Here is a 16,606-nt window from a genome sequence, read left to right as displayed (position 1 = left end):
ACCCCCCACTTATAAGCCATGGACAACACCACTTCCCACTCATAAGCCATGGCCAACCCAACCCCCCACTCATAATCCATGGCCGACACCACTTCCCACTTATAAACCATGGCCAACACAACCCCCCACTCAGCAGCCATTGCCAACAGCGCTCCCCACTCAAAAGCCAACACCATCGAATGAGGCTAGCTCCTGCCCATTTCCACTCAACAAGCTGGTAGACTTCTTTACTAAAGTGAAGCAGCTCCTTCATGAGGTCCTTGGACAAAACACAGCTTGAGGCAGGATCCAGGGCAAGCTGCAGAGTACCTCACCCATTTCCTGCTGGGGCAATGCCTGCTGATCCAAAGGCAGCCTCAGGGTCAAAAACCTTCTCTGTCCTGACTAAACTCCTCTCCAGTGCACAGGCAAATACTGGAGTTGACTAAGTTGTTGAAATAAAATTACCTATGCTCAAAGCGAATCAGTGCAGTTCCAACTCCTGGGCAAGACCCATTGGGACAAAGGGACAGAGTGGAACCAAAGTGCTCCAAAGTGCCTGGTCAGAGAGAAGAGTACTCTGAGCCATCATGGGCTGGAGGAACGTGGTACATCAAGCCTAGGAAGAGGGTAGGAAAATATTTTTGTTAAGGCTCCATTATTTGTTGAAAACTCCTAGAACACATTACTGTCTCACTGTACTCAAGATAAATTCCTCTCATAGTAACCATTTGTGAGAAGAGTGTTGCTTTTTTACAGCACCCACTGCTTCCTTACATCATTACCCCTTCTCCTCAGTGGGAAAATAGGCATTGTGCTTTGCAATGCAGACACCAGTATTATTACTTTTATTTTTTCATTTATCAGGTCCATTTTTTACATCTCACAAGTGCCTAAAATGTGCTCTGATCTCTAAAAATCCTAATAGAAAAGGAAAAGTTAGGGGAGGGAGTTGAAAATCCCTCACACAAAGCACACCTTAAGCTGTGATATTCATAAGCACAAGCAAACCTAAATTTCCATACTTCGTGGCCGTTCGGGACTGAGGGAAGCCGAAGACTCATAGCTGAGCTGGTTGCAGCCAGCCCAAGCGACGGCCCCGGCTCTTTATCTCTCATCCGGACAGCCCTTCTCACCCGGTACCGGCGGGGCCGCCTCGGCCTCGCTCGGATCAGACCCCAGCTCCGGTCTCCTCCCTCCCTCGGGAAACGACCTCGGCTGCAGTGGCTGCTCCTCTGAGCCCCGGACATCTCCTGACCGCTGGCTCCGCTCCGCAGCGGCTCTGGGCCGAGACCTCCCCGCCGCGGTACCAGGGGCGCCGGTCCCGCACCTCTGGTGATCCCTTGCTCTGCCGGCTCGGTGCTTCTCTCCACCCCGCCCGGCCGGGGATGGGACATCCACAGCTTCTCTGGGCAACCTGTTTCGGAGCCTTATCATTCTCACACTGAAGAATCTCTCCCTTAAATCTACTCAAAATCTACAGTTTCCATTTAAAACCATTCCCCCTGGCCCCATACCTACAGAACCTAAGTCTAAACCAAGTAAACCAATACTGTTATACCCTTAATCAATAGCCTGCTGAAGCACTCTTGCACTTAGTGAAAGTCACCCTTTGCATTATGCCTAGCACCAAAACTCAAAGCCAATGGAGGGAAAGGAAAAAAAATATTATGACATGTATTATTCATGCAATGGCAGAAATTCCACCTGTTCTCCATCTCAGGTCCTGCAATCCAAAACACTTTCCTGCCCCATGCATTTAAAGCCCATGCCCACTCCCCACACTGCTGCATCCCCCAGTAAACACTTCCAGCCTCCCCATCCAAATCACACAAATGTAATTCAATCTATGCTAATTCTCCAATTAATTCAGTATTGTGTTCTCCAACATTCTAACCTCAGCTGACATGAAAAGCAGGCACCCATTTGTACACTGCGATGGCAGAACAGCTGAATGCTTAATGACCTAAGTAGTTCAATTCACTGATGATTATTAAATCCTAGAAAGTTTTCCAAAGTGAAAAGTTTCCAAAGTGAACTGTAGGCATTTCCCACCACACAAACTAAATGTGAGACTAAGAGCTTTATTTTAGAATTAGTGGAAAAACTTGCTAATGTTTGATTTCTTCAAAGGAAATAGATGGTTTCAACAGACTCTAAAAATGCTTTGTTAAAAAATCTTATTAGTTATGCCTTACTCAGCTAACACTTAGCCCAAATTGAGTCTGTTCCTTGGAGTTCTTCCAGCTACCCACACGGCTCCTCTGCCAAACTGCCTTGTCTTGAGCCTGATGTTTTCAAATCTGGTTCTTCTAATACTCCAGTCATCTGAGTGCAATGAAACCTTCAAAGACTGGATTGTCACCTGTGCTCAGAAATGCATTGCAGCTTTTCATCCTCAACCCTGCAAAGCAACACCCTTGCTCAATGAGAATATTTAGTAGGAATTCATATATCTATAAAATGTGGAACTAGGCTGATTTTCATACTTGGAACCAAAACTTCATCAAAGCTTCAAAAATGCCCGCATAAACTCCACTTTATGGCAACCTTGAGAGCATTTGATGAGTACACTGTTGACATTTTAGAAAGCAGGGCAGAGTATTGTGATTGCCAATTACAAGGTTACATTGCATCCCTAGTTCTGCCAGGGTATAACCTATAATTAAAAAAAAAATAAAAGCAGTAACCCAACAAAATCTCTCAACCACAGGGAAACCCTGTGGTGGTGTATTTTGAGGTGGTCTGTGGGTCTGGGTCATTGGAGTCAACTGCCTGGCTAAGAGTACATTTGAGGCATGTAACAGCACTCCCCCAAAATCCTGGTCTGTCAGGTCTGATTGTTTACACCAGCCACATAATTGCATAAATTGCTTTCACTTCCTGTTCACTATATACAACTCAAAGCAATCAAATAACAGAGTTTGGGCAACATTAGCCCTTATAACCTATTCCTTAGCACAAACATGTCATTACATTAAATATAATGATGATTGTGATTATGATTATGATTATGATTGTGATTGTGATTGTGTTTATGATTATGATTATGATTATGATTATGATTATGATTATGATTATGATTATGATTATGATTATTATTATGATTATGATTATGATTATGGTTATGATTACTTAGGGGTGCATATCATATAAGAGCATTTAATTCTATAATGGTTTGGGTTGGAAGGAACTTTCAAGATCATGTTGTTCCAACCCCTGACATGGGCAGGGACACCTTTACTAGACTAGGTCGTTCAGAGCCACATCCAACCTAGTCTTGAGCACTTCCAGGGATGGGGCATGGACAACTTCTCTTGGAAAGCTGTCCCAGTGCCTCACCACCCTCACAGTAAAGAATTTTTTCCTAATATCTCATCTAAAACTACTCTCTTTGTTTGTAGCCATTCCCCCTTGTCCTGTCACTATATTCTCTTGTAAATGATCTCTCTCCATCCTTCTTGTAGACTCCCTTAAGATACTGGAAGGCAACTGAAGTTTGCAAAATAGGTTGTATAGAAGTCAATTTTATAAGTCTTCAGATAAGCAGGCAATGCATTGCAAACTTTACTGGTTTTCATTTTACCTGTTCAATACAGGATATTAGGCTTTAATTTCCCTGAATTTGAGTCCCAAACACAAAACCAACTTGTGTCAATGAAGACAGAAATCAGGTAAGAACCTGATCCAGTTCCTTCTAGTAAAAAGTTTCCACTAAACTTTCACCTTTATTAAGAGAACAACAATATGCAGCAAAACAATGAAGTCTCCTCACACAACAGAGGAACCTTTACAAAACAAATACATGTTCCACCTGCAAGCCATGTTCTACTTGAAAGAACCACTGCAAGATGCCCCTGGCCAGAGATGGAAGGAAGAGGTCACCTGTTATCCTACCTGACTATAAGACACTGCTGCCTGAACTCACACTGTTTTTACTCTCTGTGGCATGGAATGTCGCCTACAAGATTTCTATGAGAAGCTGAATTCAGCATAATCTCTGCAAAAATGGTTCCTATGAAGTACAGTTAAAACAATCATGAGAATCCCTTTGTTTCCATGGCACCTTGGAAAAACCTACAGACTAGGAGAGGAAAAAAGTCCCAACTCTCAAAAAAGCATCCTCTCTACAAAGATGAGTGGACAACTCCAACAACATCACTCACTGGAATTGCACCCTTACCAGTGTATTGAAGTCAGAACTTGATGGAATACTTTTGTAGTTCTTTTCAAAACAAGTATTTTTCCACAGACACTTTTTTTCTAATGCAATAGCAGTTTTAATAAGTGATCCAAACATTTATGCTCTGATTAATACCCACGAAGAGTTGATTACATACATTTCAGTGACTCCATAATCACAAACATGCCGAACTCCTTTAGCTCAGACATGATTTTAACTCAAACTAATATTAACTTTGCATATGATATCAAGGGAAGGTACAACTGTGGTCAGAGCTTCAAACATCTCTGCTCTGAAGCATTTAATATTCAATGCATAGGAGTGGAATTCTTCATGCTACCCATAAGGGTAGAACGGTTCCACTCTTACTTAAGACCATGCTGACCTCTCTTGTTGAAGTTCCTTTATAATTTCAGGGAACTCAAGGCTCTGTAATGATATCAAATCCCCACACAGCCTCAGATTGGTGTCAAGGTACAAGGTACTGACTGTCTTTCTTTTCAGCCCCCATCTCATTTGCTTTTTCTACCTGTATGCCCTCCAAAATACACATTAATTTTCATCAACAGCTTATATTTTGTGAATATAAAAGAAAGAATATTTCTACATTTGCCCCCAAATGAGACAGACACCCTCCAGTGAGAGAGCACAAGGATGTATGTAGAGAACAGAAGCATTTTTGGATTATACATGGAAACTTCAATATCAGATTGTATCTCAATGTAGGGATTGATCTCTTCTACCAAAGCTTCACGGAGCAGCAGCATGGACAAGCATGATTCATGAGTGGCACAACTTATCACCATACACCTTCTGTGTAGCCACACACAGGGGAATGAAATTGTCACTGGCTGACTGACTAGTGCACAAACACCTTCTCACATCCCAAATCTGAAAGAAGAGATGATTGAAAATAAAACCGTTTAAAATTTTCACTTGAAAAGAGCTGTTAGCGATGCAGCTCAGACACAAACAGTTCAAGAGGTCTGCCCTTGGCCAGACACCCAGCTGGGTCAAGACAGGAGTTTACACCAGGTCAGGAAAAGGGTGGGTTTTGTGGCTCACCTGGCAGAGCAAGCTCCACTGTTTGCTCAGGACACTGCCGCAAGTGGGAGGCACAGAGAAGCTGTGGGATGGAGGACCTGGGAAGGGAAGTACTGGAGTTAGATATAGAAGCTGTTGAAAGGAGATACAGGACAAACCCAAAAAGAACCAGATTTTGGTATCATAACTCCTGTCTACAGTCATGACTTCTTCCAGTGAGCCAAGCAAAGGACTGCAACAGGAGCTGTGATCCAGCAGTGGCACCAGGGTCATTTTTTGGGTGTTTATCCAAAAACTGTCAGATTTATCTTTACACAAGGGAAGAATGCTTGGTGCAACACAGGGTTACGCTGTTGATCCTTCAGGAAAGCGTGGAGAGCTACATCAACAGGTCATACAGGGAGGAGATCTGCTGCAAAGGTTTGTCACAGTAACACCAACAAGAAAATGCTCCCTACAAATTACTTTTTCAAGGCAGCTACAGTTAACAGACACTTGAGAACTCCATCAAATACTGTCCAGGCATGTCACACATTCCCTGCTCAGGCAGACACACCTCTGTGTTGGGGGGCCAGCAAGATCAATGTTTTATGCCCTGCTCTTAAGGGATGTTATGAGGAATGATGGAAACAAGAGGCATATGATGGACCAGAAGCAAGTAGGGCCTGAAATCAGAGCACAAATCTTGATTTTTTTTCCTGGTTAGAAATTTTTTGAATCTCTTGGAAACATTTCTTGAAATCGCTTGAAAAATTAAAAAGTTGTCTCCATAAAAGGAACATTAGTTAAGGAAGAAATTACAACAGGGCTTTCCCCCGCCCCCATCATTCAGAAAGTATTTTATAAATAGTTTATTCTTTTTCTCTCCCAAGGAGATGACAACATATAAAAAACAAATCTCATTATTTCGACGAAAAATAATCTAAATAACACTGTTTTAAAGAGTTTTGCAGAAGTTACTGCATGAGCATTTTGGTGATGTTTACCACTTCTTATAACAACTACCTTAAGATCTTATTTCAGTGGTAAAATTTAGGAAAATACAGCTGTCTCTTTCATTGTTTGGGTTTGGTTTATTTTTCCCTAATACTGGGCAACTTTTTCATTTATTCTCTGCTAAGGCTTCCCGCACTGCCAAGCAACACGACCAGTTAATTTCCGAGTGCCCACTAGAGGGATCATTTCCATAGGGCCCAGAGGCACAGGAGGCAAACCTCTTTATCAGCATCCACGTCCCTGTCAGTGAAACCACGACACTGCGAGCCCCCGTGTGCCTGTCTGTTGTTGAGGGGCAGTTATGGTTCAGCAATATCTCAGTTACCTGATGTGTATTTATTGCCTGGTTTATGAGAGGGAATTATTCGACTGAGTCCTTCAAGGTACTTTACATTTGCAATTAAAATTAACCTCAGAATAAAAGAATGGTACAAGTTGCCACTGGAGCATGCTTAAATGAGGTGGGATAAATTAGTGTATCTACAGCCCACTGAAATCAATGTAAGGCTTGAGTGAAAATTCACTGAACAGGCAGTAGCTCATCATCTTGTAAAATTCCCGGTCTCCTTCAAGAAATGTAAAATGTATAAATTAGTCTCAGAGTCCCACAATGAGACAAAGCTTTTGCTGTCTGGAGACTAAAGTGTCCTTAAGGATCTTTTCCACCTCTGGCTGCAGGCAGCACTGTGCCCTTGGAGTTCACAGCCCTGCTTGTACGAACCTCAGTGTCAGCAGCAGGTACAAAATCATAGCAAGTCTCCTCTTGTTGCAGTAGTTTATTCAGTTGCCCACCTAATAAACTCATGAGTGATTTCAGCTTTCATCTGGGAGTTTCTAATGTTCCTGGTGGGATACAAAACCGACTAAAAGAGCAGAAGTAATCACATCACAGAATTATAGAATAGTTCAGCTTGGAAACAACGTTTAAGATCAAGTTCGGCTGTAAACCTAACACTGCCTGGTCCACCACTAAATCTTGTCCCTAAGTGCCACATCTACATACCCTGGAGGCTAAAGAATCCTTTCCCCTTTACTGTGACTATCCAGCCTTGCAGGGCTCACAACATACCCAAGAATTCAGTACCTCAAGCTGCTAGCAAAGCATGTATATTCGCAGAACAACCACAAAAAATCTTTAAAAATGGGATCAATGAAAAGCACACAAGAATGAAAAGAAATCAAAGGCAGATAAAAACTCAACCCAAGAACAGGTTTTCTCTGCAAGGTGTGAAATACCAGACACTAAAACATCTACTCAAAATTTTGCTACTTTGCTATTGTTACTGATTTTTCAGGAGTTGTACTCAGAAGTTTTGGTGAAAAGCAACTCTAAAAGGAGACAAAAAGACCAGTTGTAAGAACTGGTATTGACCCTGGAGCAAATCTTGTTTGCTCATACAGGGAGAGGTTGATCTCATTCAGGGCACCAAGAAATGACACAAACAGGAGGCAGGAATGGGTCAAATGGATGTTGCCAATGCCCAGAGGTGATCTTTGGCTTAGAAAGACAAAATGAGCCTGTGGACAGAGATACCCCAGATACTGGTGCCTTCGCTCAAGGTGAGCACTGAATGGGCCTTGTTTGCAAAGAAACTGTACGTGTCAAGGGCATACAACCATTTATAACATCCAGAGATTAAGAGAGTTCAGGGTATACAATCCATCTTTACATGCAAAGAGCAAATTCTTAAAGGGCTGTTAACTACCTCATGAGTGAACTCAAATCATAAGGTGAACCCAACGGCCAGCAGGAAAGGCTGATAGCAGAGCAGCAAACTCAGTGCCCCCAGATTGCTCCAATAACTCACACAAATGGGCTCCAGGATCTGTGTCATGGATTGGAACTGCTGTGTAGGCAGAGGGTTTGTCATGATGACTTGGTGTTAGGTAGAAAGTGTCTCATTCTTCCTCTGCTTTATTGGTCTTTTCCAGCAAAGAGTAACTTTTAATTTTTTCCTTCAAGAAAGGGTCTGCAACATTGACTTCTAGTTGAAAAGTTGATTTCTTATCTACTCAAGTAAGGAATGCTTTCTGCAAGGAAAATCGCTTCCATTTCAGATTAGCCCTGATGCTAAATTAAATAAATTTAACACAGAGAATGGTCCTGCAGGGGTCGAAAGAAGAGCCTCCAGGGAGGACTCAGAAGCATTGGTTTGTTCTGCAATCAGAAGATGCATGTAGCTTGTTACAAGGACATTCCACTCCTTGCAGGGAAAACAGGTCATATTTTATGACTGGCCAGTGATATTCCAGTAACCTATAAAGAAAATCAGATATGTCCATTGTAAGGGAGCAAGCGCAATGGAAAGTTCTTGTGTATTACAGTTATGAGAGTTATTGGGTTCAAACTGTTAGTTATTCCGGGTAAACTTTCTAGTTTCCATGTCACTTCCTCTGATTAAAAATGTCTCAAATGGTATCATGTGGATACCTGTGTCACAGACATTGCTACCTTTGTGCCTGTATACGCCAATGATAACTAATCTGCTAGATTAGTTATTTTCTAATATTTTATTAGAAAAATAATTTTCTAGAGCAGAAAAGAAACAAGGACTGTTATGCATATTAGGGAAGAAATGGCTAAAAAATTAATTTCAACACACTGCAAGAAAATATATTTTCTTGTACCCATAATTAAATTAATTTGGTTTGGGGTGGGAGGGTTTGTCTGGTTTATTTTATAACTTATAATTGTTAGATGTTTGGCCTTTGGAACAGCCAAGTTTTCTCCCAGCTCAGAGGGAGGCAGCCAAAAAGCAGAGAAATGTTCATAAAAAGAATTTCAAAAAGTTTTTGGAAGAAGGGTTTCAGATGAAAGAAAATGAGATCGCCTTTAGCTAATACTTCTTATAGCTCTTCCTGAAATAACTCCCAGACTTTGAAATACATTTTTTCTACTCTAACATGCTTTCTAATACTTACACTTTTACTTTGGAGAGAGATAGGCACTGCTCTCTTCTCTGTGGTGACCAGTGACAAGACCTGAGGGAATGGACTGTCAGGGGAGGTTAGGGTTGGATATTAGAAAAAGGGTCTTTACCTAGAGGATGTTTAAGCACTGGAGCAGGCTTCCCAAGGAAGTGGTCACAGCACCAAGCCTGACAGAGGTCAAGAAGTGTTTGGATACTAGCAGGGGCTTTTTTGTGCAGGGTAGAAGTAGGAAGATCCCTGTGGGTCACTTCCTACCCAAGATGTTCCATGATTCTATGACTTGGAATATTTTACCACTTTTATTGTGCAAAAGCTCTAACTTTCTCTGGAAGCTTGTTTTATCCAGTCTTCCCTGAACATTGATTTTAACTCCATCATCACTACACCCCACTAGTCAGCTGATCATTAGACTGCAGCAATCAAATATAAAATAGCCTTCCTGGGACTATTTACATCTCCCAGATTTTAATCACATCATGCAGAAGTGTATCTTGAAAATGCTTTAACTCCACACTCACCAGAGTTTAGTTGTAAATGGGCAGATATCTGAAAAAAAACTGTTCCCTACAGCAAAGAGGAAATTAGATCTTTCAGGCAATTCTCTTTGAGACAGAGATCTAATTTAAGAAAGACCACCTTGACTGATCAGTTTATTATGATTTTTCAGACCTGATATTTGTTGTGTTCATCTCAGGTACTTGCAGCACTAGTTTTCTTCCAATAAGTACTATTTTAAAACTTTCTGCTTGTTAAGTACTGTTTATAATGCTGCAAAATGTCCCTAAAGGACTTTTTTCTGCAGCAGAAATTTTACTAACAAGATTTTAAAATCATATTTTGGAGGAAAGAGAAGTGAAGATCAGTACTGTTCAGAGATCTTCCCTGACATACTTCTTTAAGCCTTGCTTCATACTTCACCTGAAGGATGGCCCTCACTGCTTTATTCATTATAATTTCCTCGTATGAAGAATCCTATGACACAATGTACCAGTTAGCCTAAGACAATCAGCACCACTGTTCTCTCCTCTGCTCTTTCATCTGTTTTTATTTAAAAACCTCTTGAAACATTTGGGTTCATTATTTTGGGATTGTTTGTACTGGACACACATAAATGCTGCTGTTTTAAGAGTGGGTCTTAGCACACATTAACCTGAACAAATTGAACAAATGCATCCCCTGCAATATTGACTTAAACGAAAGGATGAGTCAGGAGTCCAGCAAGAGGTCACTCCCATATCCAAAAAGACCATAAAGCTACCTCCCAGTCCCTGAGACAGCAATGTGTGACTCCCTATAGGGACCCAAATGACCTTGGATCTTCAACAGGCTGAATTCAACCAGGTAGTAAAGACCTGTGTAGCTGAAGTACAGTAGATGGCAATGTGACACAGGTGACAGTTTAGCCTGCAGCACCTCAAAAAGGAGATGAAAATGAAGAGCAAAGAGGAAATACTTGGAGGCCATGCCCATCCTGACAGAGGGACAGCAGCTAGCACAGTTCCAGGTACCTTACAGCCTGCTCCACACTGCAGCTCCTCCTGGCAGCACTGGAGGAGCAGCTGTGGTATCAACAGTCCAGCACTGCCAGTCTCACTTTGTGTATGGTTTGTGTAGAGAACAAACGTTTGTGTATGGTTTAGTAGAGAACCAAGGAGTGGCAATGAGGAAAGAAAATGCTGTTTTTAAACAAGTGCAGGATGATTTTGTTTGCAAAACGTTGGTAGTCTAAAGATTGTAGATTTCCTGAAGCTACTCTCATAGAGTGATTTTCTGTAAAGCAGCTTTCTTCCAGCTTAGGAGGGCATGAATCAGTAGCAAAATGGAGCTTCACTGGCAGCATGATTCATCTCATCTTTGACCACCACTTTCTGTCTCTTCTATGAATCATTATTACAAATTATTACTAACTCAATAATGAACCCTTTATTGATACCAAAATTCCACGAGTCACCAAAAGCTTTAACTTTGACCATGACCCAATGCCTAGTAAGTTCACTAGGATTTTTAATCTATTACACTTCAGACTAGACTTTTTACTGAGAATTCATGGCATGAATATAAAAGACCATGGCACAGACCCTAACCTGACTTATTCCAGCATGAACCGGGATTAACATCCTTTGTAACATCAATATCGCACCAGAGCAAGTGAAAGATTTAATTGGTACAATATTTATTAGACTTCCATCTCTGGCTTATGTCAAGGCATAAAGAGCAACACTTAGAGCCAGGATCTTACATAATGGAGATTATGCTGCTCTTCAAGTCTAAAGGTGAAGTCTGACTCAGCCCTATTTCTTTCCACCGTTTCATATGAATTCCCATATGATTTCTCTGTTAACTGACATCTCACCTTCCCCCGGTGGATTTTGGGCATGGATGGGGACAAGAGATAGCAGTCACCCTTCATTCCTCAGAAATAAACCCGAAGTCTGAGCAGGCCACTTTTAATGTCTCTCAAGCAAGCACGGAACTGGACCCTGCTTAGCTGCATCAGACCCAGACCCAGATGAATGTGCAGCCAAAGACTTCACTAAGATCACAGCAATTTTCTCATTTGGATTTTTCCTGTTGAACAAAAACTAAAGTGTGATTCAGTTTACATTAAGTTACCTTACTCCATTCTGAGATGCAAGTGCCAGACTGCAGCTGTAGGGGAGGGCAGCTCATCAGGGTCATGCTTTTTAAGAATCATGCAAGACATGCCAGGGGATTACCATGTAAATATATGATTCTCTTACTACTGAACAGCTTCTAGTCCCTGGGCAATGTAATAGAAGAGATGCATGCTTTCAAAAAGCAGGCTAAGTAGCTAATTACTTGCTCAGTAAGAAATCCACATAGTTTAAAATAAATAATTAAGTTGTTCTGCCTACAGCTTACAGAAAGGAGATTTCTGGCTGCACAGTGTGATAAGCAGATAAGAAACAAAGGAACTACTTCAGGCACATGATAAAATTCCTGATAGTACAGACCTCTGCTCCCATAAAACTCCAGTTCAGCACGATTTCCATAAAAGTAAAGGTCATTATTTTCATGTAGGGCTTCATTAAATATTTCTTGGAAAGCATTAATTGAATTATATTGCCAACCTAAGACCTAAAAAAGGATATTAGCTTTTGACTGCCACAGGCCTGTGACCAATGACCAAATAACCTCTTTTCTAAATCTACAGGTGAAGCAAAAAGCTTGATATAGGCACCAGGGCTGGAAACCAGTCTGAACATTCCTTTCAGAGCTGTAGACTCATTAACTCCTTAGCCTCTTTATTAAGCCTAAGGTATTTATAGAACCACTGAAATGAATGAGTCTGCAGATTAAAATAAATCTACATGCATAAATCTTGATGTACTAACTTGTAACTGGACTCAACATCACTAAATCTGAAATCAAGAAAAAGCAACCAAGAAAAAACAGTAACACATGCTCCTGGCACTCCTTTCATTATAGCTAGCTTGGTTAACCACATCAAACACCACTAAAAAGCAAAACTTACATCAAAAAATTCTCAAATCAACCAGAAGTTTGAGAATCTTTTCTCCATTTTAAATTTTTCAGTCTCAGAAACACCATCCATTTTATGTTTCTAGTACAACTGGCAAAACAAGGATCTGATCTTCATTCTCAGGTGCTCTCCTAATTAAGGAGCAATTAATAATATTTAGAGCAATAAATTTCAGTGTATTTCTATATAGATTAACATTTCTAAGCATTTACCCCTTAGTACATGATCAAACAAAACTTCAGAGAGTTCCTTTACAATGCCCAGCTGGGCAAACAAAATTCAGCCATATTAACATAGTATTATCACTGAAAGCCTAAAGGAGAGGGGGGATGAAAAAGAAAATAATTGAGAAGGCAGAGCCATTGGTTCAGCCGGGAAAAACAATCAGCTGTGATGGGTGCTACAGTGGAAGTTCATGAGGTTCAGTCCCACACTGCCCATGGTCTCAGAGAAGGTGGAATCATCAGTCCTTCAAATCAGCTGAACTTAATTTTTAATTAATCAGATTGAAAGGTTAAGTTGGCCTGGAATCCAATTTCTTTTCTTTAAATGTGTAACAGCAGTCAAATTAGTCAGAATCGTTTAATCATTCATACAAGAAAAGTTGCTAATCTCAAGAGAAGTGCCCTTGTAATCATTATGTAAATATATTTGTATTAATCTGGTATAGGATAACAGGTTCAAAGCTGTAAACCCTGGAAATATTTTACCACATGAAAGGTTATTATAGGCATTAACTCAACGTCTGCTTGTTATCATGACAGTGCCAGTTCCCCAGGGGTCAAGAGGTTTACGCTAAAACACATAGTGCTGAGTAAAGCGCACGTATAAACCTCTACTCTCACTGAGCCCAAAGCACCCTCTTTTCTTCCCTGCCATGAACAGTAAATCAAGAGCAAGAGATACATGCAAGTGCATTCTTCTTGACCATGTGCTCACCTCAAGTGCTCTCAAATGCTCTCAGTGTCTTGAGAAAAATCATGCCTCAGAAGATGCTCTGGGTTTTTCTGAACACTCCTGTTGGGGACAGATGGACCAAAGTGGCAGAGGCAGGAATGGGCTGAGCACAGGTCAGCCTCGTGGCAGACCTACCTGGCTGCAGTCTAGCCAGCCTGGTCTCAAATAAGACAAAAAGCAGATTTTAAAAAGAGGTGGTTTGTCAGTGCTGTGGATGAGCAGGACTTCAAGGATGATCTTGTGGTTATCTGCAGTGTTTGCCAAAAGGAGAACACTCAGCAGCTGGAGGGAGCTTTGTCTTGGAGGCACTATAGTCTGAAGGAAGACTGTGGAAAACAGTCAAGTCAAATACTTCCCATACCCCTGATTTTACATGGTTTCCCACAAAATCTTTGAGGGTTCACAGGTATTTCCTTAAGCAGCAGTATTGCAGAGTATCTTTATACTGATGCTCTTCTCCAAATTGCTGGAAACTAATCACCACAGCCTTTTCTTTTCACGTTAGTGGTGGTGGTGGTAGCAGTGTTAAAAAACACTTCAACTTAGCCACAGTAACTGAGTTTTCACATCTTCAAACTTTCTAACCTCTGGGCAGTTTTCAGTAAAAAAGAGAAAATTGGCCAGCAATGTATATTCAAAGTCCACATCTAGATATATAATTGAGCAGCAGTTCTGTAAAGGACAAGTTGATTTTCAAGCTGCCTGCACTTTCAAGCCCTAGACCTGGTCACTTGGAATGACTCCCTTTTAGATTTTTTGCAGGAGGAGGTCTCCAAGCAGAAAAACAGCAAGTGCAAATTGGCCAGCAGCATGCTGGGGAGGGAGAGATTGGCAGCCCTGAACAGATGAGCAAGGAAGAAAGGAGATTAGGGGGGCCCTGGATGACAAGGGAGAAAGCATCTGAGAAGAGCAAGAAGAAGGAAAATAATCAAACTGATTGGAGGGTCCAAAATTTGGAGTGCCCAGATAGAGGCAGGGTGGAGTGGGGCCCAGCATGCTTGTGGAGGGGTGATAAGAGCTGGTCAGATTCTGGCTGTTGCCAGCCAAAGAAACATATTGTACTAGTAACTACCCACTGAACAAAGCAAGAGGATGACTTTTCCAAGGGGACTGGCTCTATTTGTATATCCATGCCGTTTTCTTTTCTCCCTGTGCATGTCTTGTTAATTTTTAAACACTGCTTTTGTGCTCCTCTCTACCCAGATCAATCTCAGCAGGGAAAACCAATGTGAACCCCAGGACAATGAAAGGCCATTTATTATGCCTCTGCCCTTGACACAGCTTCAGTACCTAGAAGAAAGATGCCTCACACAGCTGGGATCCTGGGATCCACATGGCAGTATTCAATAATGATACAGAAAAGATACCAAATACACACAAAACCCTGATGCTAGGGTTTCTTCCAGGTAGACAAAAAGGGCAGTTGTGAAATACTGACATACTGAATTGGTCCAATTTCAAAATGATAAGCAAGAAGGAGACACCTGAGAGAAGATATCAGAGATACCCAATAAACCATATTTGTATGGTACTGTGGCTAAGGTAATAAATATGGCCATATATGGTCAGTATCTTATGTGTGTGTGCCTGCAAAAATAAATACATGCATATATGTGAATGTGCCCTAAATATGAGACATTTCTCCAGTTCACCAGACCCACTGCTGCTGGCACTTACTGTGAAAAAACCTCCATCCTACAAGAGACTCCATACATCTCTTCCTTATGGATCCTTGTCCTGAAGCCACATTTGCCCAGAATGATTTTTGCTTTGTGTGTGTCCCATATGAAGAAGGTTACCCTGACCCACGCCGTGCAGGCATGGGGCTGCACAGAGATGCTGGATTCAAAGAAGGCACAGGCATGCTGCCGAACTCTTTGGCCAAGTGAACAACTGCTTTGAAAGAGCTCTGTGAGCCAGGCTCCTCTTTGTTCCACTCAGCCTCCCATTGCTGCTGCCTCACATGATTATTCTCTGGCCAGGACACAAAGTGCTTGGAGAGACAGTGTTTCTCTTTCAGAAGGAAACCTAATGTAAGTGGGGCTTGGGGGTTGCAGATATAAAATAATTTGCAGAAGCCTTTGACATCTGCCATAAATAATATTTACATACCTATACAGGAACCTGCAGGAGTAGGGGGTGATTGCCTTGCTGCTCCATGGTCCCTGGAGATCCCCATTGTTGCCAGAAAAATAAATTTTCATCCCCTTAAGGTGACAGCTGGGTTGCTGTGTAACCCCTCCTTGCTGTGCTGGCAGCCCAGTACCCTGCCATGAGGAGAACCGCAGAGCACAGGGACAGATTTTCAGCTGGTGAAAATAGCCAGACCTTCCTTCTAGCCAATATATTTCCACTTGCTTCCACCAGCAGATAGCTTGTTCCTGTATTCCTGTATCAGGAGCCAAATCACTTCCTTCTTGGGCCGGCAAAGAAGCACAAGGACATTGATGCTCAGTCTGCCAAAGGCAGGCTTTGGGAATAGCCTTCATGCCAGCCCAACCACTAACCCAAAAAGATCAGTTTCCTTCTTGGAAGAGCAATACCCTGCCTTACAACCAGGAGGAAGCATAAGCCATTTCATCATTTGTAGGATTTCATAGTTCTTAGAAGAACTATACAGGATCTCTGCCTTTGATTTTTCTTTCTTTTCACAAACACAGTGCCAGCATATTAGCATAAAAGTTGTGCCAGTGTTACTTTTAGAGGTAGATGGACTTGCTCTCATTCTGTGTGTAAGGAGCTGATGTGTTAAAATCAGATTAATATTTCATATAATAAAGGGTAAAAGCAAAGAGGAGCTACTGCAAACATGAAAAAACTGAATCTGAAGACAATGGGAATCGAAGGAAATTGTAAAAAACCCTCAACACATTTTCAAGTAAGCCACTTTCCTTCAAGTAAAGAGCATCAGGAGTAGGAGGCAGAAGATGCCTACACCACTTCTAGATGGCCTCAGGAACTTTGCTGGAAAGCACAGATGGCACTCAGAGGACAGGATTTGTGGGGGCAAC

General features: G+C 41.6%; 1 long non-coding RNA gene across 1 annotated transcript; it reads right to left on the bottom strand.

The window, feature by feature from the left end:
• Nucleotides 1-3,702: 3,702 nt before the first annotated feature.
• On the bottom strand, nucleotides 3,703-14,433 carry LOC107201477. Its single transcript, XR_002001499.2, has 3 exons — nucleotides 13,578-14,433; nucleotides 5,228-5,304; nucleotides 3,703-5,053 (listed from the first exon to the last, which is right to left on the bottom strand). It is a non-coding gene; the product is annotated as an uncharacterized LOC107201477 (long non-coding RNA).
• Nucleotides 14,434-16,606: the final 2,173 nt, after the last annotated feature.

This window comes from Parus major, chromosome 3 (assembly GCF_001522545.3).
Source record: "Parus major isolate Abel chromosome 3, Parus_major1.1, whole genome shotgun sequence".
Classification (NCBI taxonomy): Eukaryota; Metazoa; Chordata; class Aves; order Passeriformes; family Paridae; genus Parus; species Parus major.
The sequence above is the reverse complement of the archived record's forward strand: the minus strand, read 5'-3'. Positions and strand labels throughout refer to the sequence as shown.